General features: G+C 38.6%; 1 protein-coding gene across 1 annotated transcript in view; it reads left to right on the forward strand.

The window, feature by feature from the left end:
• LOC122981774 overlaps positions 1–6,857 on the forward strand; it is a 299,214-nt gene that overhangs the window by 58,544 nt on the left and 233,813 nt on the right. The gene's annotated exons all lie outside the window — the stretch shown is intronic.

Consider the following 6,857-nt stretch of genomic DNA (forward strand, 5'->3'; position numbering starts at 1 on the left):
ATCAGACTGCAGCATCTTACAGGAAGTACAGACAGTAACTGTTGATTGTTCATCTTTTCAGCTGCAACGTTGGGTCAAAACACCAGTTTCTCCCGTGCAGAAACTGTGGGAGGAAATATCACAAGAGGATGCAGCAATACTGTCTATGGAGGCAGGAAGTTCTTCTGTAAGGATAAATGTAAAAAAGAAGAAGACATCCTGGTTGGTGACCTGATAGCTGGGTGGATATCACATGGACACTAACGCCCTGAGCAGCGAGTCCTCAGTTTGATTCCCAGCTGGCCGAACTGTCTGCTGCATGTCATCCCTCTACTCCCCACATGTCCTGTCTCTCTCCACTATAACTATCAAATAAATCCATAAAATGTCCAAAAAACAATCTTAAAAAAACAAATTTTGAATTCAAAATTTAAAGAGTGGATGGAAATGACATGACAGCAACAAATATGTTTTTTTGGGTCACAGCCAGAAGTTGATTTGTGACAACAAGAGGAGTGCTGAGGTTGGCAGAGTCATACTAGTTGTCCAACCTGGGACCTTTTCTATATTTCTATTAACATTAGGTAACATAGAGAAGAACGGTTCCTCAGGTTCCTTAATGTTCAAGACATCATACTCTAAAATGTTTCTAAAGATGAAACTCATTTGTAGAGTCACAAAGTAATCTGATGTAAAATGTGTTGCCTTTATAATGTTAGTTTTTAAATTTACAACAATCAGTTTGTACGATTTTTAAAAACTTTTTCAGACATTTGTGCTTTTATGTTTAATGTCAGAAAATCAACCTGCGGACGTTAATTTCTTACTCATCTGTAATCAAAAATCAAATAACAATACTTTTTTGTAATAAATAAAACAAATCTTAATCATTTTCTTAATTAACATACAGGGCTTGACTGGGAAAATCATTCAGGCTGGGAAACATAGTGTGAAATACAGCCCCAGTCACGCCACTTTTTAAGTGGGGGGTCTGTGGGTTCCCCACTAGGAAGATTTTAGTTACAAAGGCTTGATTGCCTGCATTGTGGTGAATTTTAGTGCATGCGAATGACAAACTAATGGGTAACACTTCATTTTATGGGTCCGCAAATTTCATGGTAATTACGTGGTAATTAGTAAGTACCTTCTTTGAAATTTCTTTGAAATTACTCCAAAATTTACCTCCCATTTCATGGTTAGTAGATATGATAAGCAAGTAACTTATTTGAAATTTTGTTGAAATTGCCCCTAAATTACCCCAGCATTTACCTCAAATTTCATGGTAAGTGAGTTGTTGCAGCTTAATTCCAAGTATTTTCTGTCTAATTTCTACTGAGCAAACCCCTAAATTGAAGTGAGTTGCTGCTGCCTAATTTCCAAGTAATTTCTGCCTAACTTCTGTGGATCATACCAGTTTAACTTCCAACTAGTTTCTGTCTAATTTCAACTGAGCGGACCTGTAAATTGAAGTGAATTGGTGCAGCTTAATTTCCAAGTAGTTTCTGCCTAATTTCTGCAGGCCAGTATATTGAAGTACATTTTTCAACCATTTACATTCTCACCAATTTCTGTATAATTTCAGATCAGTCCAATCTTGTAACAAATTTCCTATATATCCTTTTTAAAAAAAAATGTAGAAACCATAAATTGCTAGTTATCGACAAATACTTCATAGTATATAGTAAATAGTTCATAATCAAGAATCAAGTTACCAATTGCCCATTTTAAAAGTTCTTGCTTCCTTATTGAGGCCTGATAATAATGTCTTCACACCACTCAACAAATTAAACGTCACTTTTATATTTTGAGACAATACATTAACAAAGAAATTAAATTCATACAAGGTTTCTGACATGAGAACAGTGTTGTTGTGTTGTGTTACTTTTACACCTTAAATAACACTGATGTTTTTAAAAAGGCGCCCAACCACTCCATCATGTTTTTGGCCAACCAGTGGTTCCACCCGATGAATCTGAGGTTCATCTTAAGAGCTGTGGCCGTTCGGTTCTCCCTGAAGCGGTAGATGTTCTCCTTATAAGAACGCCAGGCTCTCTCAATATGTTGTGTATGAGACCCTGTCTGTAGATACACAAAGTGTCCCCTATGGTTGACATGATAATGGATGGAACCATCTTGTGACTCTCCAACAATCTGTGATGAAAACAAAACTAATAAAAACAAACTACTGAAAATTAAACTGAAGCTAAACCAAATTCGACATGAAATCCAAAAACAGTATAGAAATAACAGGCTAATTCAAAAGAATTGTCACACCTGGGACACACAGCCTGCTTGAAGCTCAGCAGTGCATGTGCGTCGCTGTACTGCTGCGTCTCGCACGCTTGCAGTGTTCACACAGACAGCGTTGCTGCTGCAGCGCTTCTGCTGCCAGTTCTCTTTATTCATAGAGTTTGGCTTTGATAATGGCCATCAATAATAGCATATTTCATATCATTTCATTATAAATTTTAGTTATATTTAGTTTAGACGGTAAAAGGTTAAGAAGTGTGTGCTTAGTTGTTAAAATAAATAATATGTGAGGTGAAAGCAGCTTTCTTTCTAATGGGCATGGTGGGGTCTTGTTGGGGATACTTCTGTGTCAGTCACATACACTCCTCCCTAAGAACAGGGTTTTTTTATATTGATTATATGAATATGAATCATTCCACCAGTTAAACCCTGCTCTCACCACTCCAAGTGAAGAAAACCCCTCCAGACAACACCAAGTTCCCCAAACGAGCCAAACACACTCAGACAAACAAACCTCCAAACTGTCAGGAGGGAAACTGACAAATAAGGAAAATAACAACACCAATTTCTTCAAGCAGGTGAAACAACAGGAGCCCCAGTTTGAACTAATATCACAGAGAGTGAGCAGGAGTCGAGAAAAGAAGCTCCGTGTGTCACCGACTCTCTGTGCTGGAGTTCCCCGCTAGAGAGGCTCTCTTCCCCTGCTGCACCGCACAAGCTGACCCGCAGTGGTTACACTTCATGTGTGTGACATATGCTACAGATATAGACATTAAAATCATAGTTTAAGGTATAAAGTTGCTGGTATGATGTCAATATGGCTGACCGTGTGGGTCACGCTGAAAAAATAGGCAAGACCCTGAATCTCTAGCTGATGCGCTGCAGCAGCCCCACGTGAGATGTGACTCACATGGGCTCTGTGGCTGCTCTAATCTGTTAACATGGACACCAAAATGAAAAGCAAGAGGTTCCACAACACATACGCACTGCTCAAGCAGCCTGTTGTCCCAGGCATCACAGGGAGTAGGGCAGTGTTGCGTTCAGGGTTAAAAATAAATAAATCTGCAGGCCAGGCCACCGGGAAAAGTCCTGGTGCTCCCGATAACATATTTATTATATCTTTCTGTCTAGAACAGCATCTCATCCCTCTGCATTATTGATTAGGTATCTGATTGTTTCAATGTGTTTTCATTGTTCACAGCTCCAACAACTTCAGAACCAACCCGACCTTTTCCAACATCAGTCCCATCAACCTCCACACCAACAACAACACAGAGTTTAATCTCCAGTTCAGGTAGCTTCACACCTTCATCATCTTTCCCTGAAACCACAGAGCAGTTTACAGGTACGGGACAGTTCATGTCTGTCCATCTGTCCATCACTGTCTCTCTGCAACAAAACGTCCTCTTAAAACAGTCAAATTCAGCATAACAACGTTGTCTAATAAGAATAACAAGAGGGTCCAACATGTGTTTCAGCACATAAGACAATTCAGCACCTAGAAGAAAACATTTCACGTTCAATTTTACAATAAATTTCCTTGTTATCTTCACGTCTAATGTTTAAACACATCCTACGTTTCTAATGATGTAAGATAATTATTAACATGTGATGTCAGCACATGACAAGTCAGGAAACATTCAGACCAAAGTCTGAGATGTTTTTTCAACAGGAAGATCTCATTTATGATAAAGGTTCCCTGTGTAGTTTCCTTGTAAACAAGGTTATATTTATATTCAGTGTTACTCACCAAAACATGCTGAGTGTATCCTTTAGGTCCAACATAAGTGTTGAATATGTTTCCTCAATCATAAATATTTGCAAAGCTGATTATATAAAGTATTTTAAATCTTGCATTGCTTGCAGTCTTCTTCTCTCCAGCTTTTGTTGGTGCATTGCTGTGTTTCTGGGCAGGTTCCTGCATCCTGTAGATAAGTGGGATGATGTGAAACCACTGGCAGGATTGTGTGTCACGTCAACCATGTGTGCACAACATAGATCCACACGTAAAAACAAGCTACTTGAGGTCAAAAACTCCACAGGGAACCTTTAAGCTTCTAATACAAGACAAAAGATCCCAATCTTTCGAACTACTACATGTCTCTCTCTCTCTTCCTTTCCAGCCAACTCCTGTGTCCCTGGCCCAGGTTACTTCTGGCCTCTGGTTGTATGTGTTCCTGTGATTGTTGTGCTGTTGGCTGCTGTTCTGCTGCTCCTCTACAAATTGAAGACAAGTAGGAACTATAGTTTGAACACCAGAGGAACCTCAGACAGCAGAAACATGGAGGTGACTTCCTTTAACTCTGTATGTCTCATGTTAACTCTTACTGTTGGCATTTATACATTTTATTTTTCCAGTTAGGAATAAACAATCTCATGTCTGCAACTATTTCACTACCGTACAATTAAATAAAATCATAATTACTGTTATTAAACTCTGGCCTGTCAAATTGTTATCACTAAAATATCAGCAAACAATTGTCTAAGAACACAATATCTGGGCTGTTACCGTGGTTACTGCTATATTAGGTTTGATGTCATTCCTGTTTTATTTTCAGTTATCTGTAAGCTATGAGAACCGTTCTTTCAGCTGTGAGAACCGCCCTCCAGTCTCCATGTGTGGAGACAACATCTTCTAGAGCCTGGATGCAGACAGCAGGGATCTGGACCAAACCTACTCTACACTCAGAGACAGCAAACACATGATGATGTTTGGATTTGGATCTGGATTCTGTACTGTGCAGGTTAACATGTTCTGCAAGGTTCCAGTTTGTTCCACTTTCTTTCTTTTTTTTGTTTAATCTGCAGATATTATCTATAAACATGCTATTTTTCACCTCAATGCTGATGATACAGAACTGATCATGTTTCTGAGAATGTTCAACAACTTCCTACTTGCTTATTCTCAAATGTTCATTCTGTCTTCAAAAATGTAGATGTTGTTTGATATTGTTCTTCTACATGTTGAGCCAACTCTCTCTCCTTGAAATTATGTTCATATTCGACATAACGCCTTAACATATTTAATTTGAAAAAACGTGGATACTAGGGGTGTGCCTGAGTACAAATACGTTATTCGGCAAAGCACAAATAGTGTTTTTTTTTTTGTTTGTTTGTTTTTACAAATATTTCTTTCATACTTTCAAATTGTCTAAATACCTACAAGTATTGCAACGATTCGGTCAAATAATTAAACAGACCCGTCAGGTTTAGAGTGTTTGTCAAGACCAAGCAAACAGGTTTCAACAGTGGATCAGACACAGATCGACTTTCCTGCTGCATCCTGATCAAGTCCTGATAACTGTGCTGATGATTTTTTACATGATTAAAATTAATAATTTAATTTCTGAACAATATTTAACAAATATTCTTTGACATTTTTGAGATTACTGTGATCAGGTTTCAATACTTTCAGCAGTTAAAACCCTGCTAATTTGACCTGTTAATCCATGATTGAACAAAATGACTTTAAAGAAATCAAAGCTGTAATTAAAAAAATAAACCTTTTCAAAAAACAAACGAAAAGAAATTTGCAACAAATGAATGAACAGGATGTTAAACTGGTGGTCTGGGGCCATGGGAGGGTCCAGGAGCAGCAGGGGCCAGTGTGCTCATTATGGATCATGTGCTTTCACTTAGCAATCCGCCAAGGTGCAAGCACACCTGACTTTTAAATGTTACGCCCAAAACACACCCATGATTAATTAAGAGACCAAGGACAACCCCTTTGAACCATGCGCCTGGTGCTGTGACCATTTTTTCCACCATTAAACAAGCAAAAATGGATTTGGACACACCCTAAATGCACTTGCATCATGCCTTCAGACTGTGCGCTGAGATCGTTAAAATAGGGCTCCTAGTGTGATGATGTGATTATTTGTAAGAAGGATTTGTATGTGCTCAAGAAATTATCTTTTTGTTTTGGTGTATACTCTCACTCCCTCTGTGCTGTTTGCTCGTTACATTGGTTGGACTAAGTTAGCGTCTTATTTTTGTTTCAGAGTTGGAATTGTCCCAAGTAACTTTTGCAGAGGAGGACACAGTAAGTTGGGCTGGTAGTTTGCTTTTTTCCCAATGAGGGAAGGGGGGTCAGAGGGCTTAAGAGGTTAAAGAATCATGGTCTGCTATTAAAAGTAATGGCTGGAAAAAGACAGCCTTTGCTTTTTAATTTCTCCAATACCACCTACATTTGGTGTGAATATAATAAAATATGGTTATTCATTTTGGAGGGAGGGTCATGCATTTCCCCCCAGTCACTCAGGGAGGTTCAAGGAAAAATATTCGTTGAAGTCACAGCCCAGCCACCCCCCTCCCTCTGATAAATAATGAACAGTCCCTTGCTATCATTTGTAATTCCTCAGCCCTCTATAAAATTATAGCTGACCACCAATCACAGAGCTGAAAGCAGCATTTTCTTCCCAGCAACTGTGAAGCCATAAAATTCTGATAGGCTGACAAAAGAGGCTTCTTTCATTTAACCCTTCATATTCCAACACAAGTTGGTTTGAAGGGTTTATTTCCTCAGAAACGTTTTGTGAGTCCCGTCACCATACAGAGGTAAAACACATATTTTGAAAAGTAAAAACATATTGAAATAAATACAAAATGCAGCCATTTAAAGTTGTATG

The sequence above is a fragment of the Thunnus albacares genome, chromosome 5 (assembly GCF_914725855.1).
Source record: "Thunnus albacares chromosome 5, fThuAlb1.1, whole genome shotgun sequence".
NCBI classification, from domain to species: Eukaryota; Metazoa; Chordata; class Actinopteri; order Scombriformes; family Scombridae; genus Thunnus; species Thunnus albacares.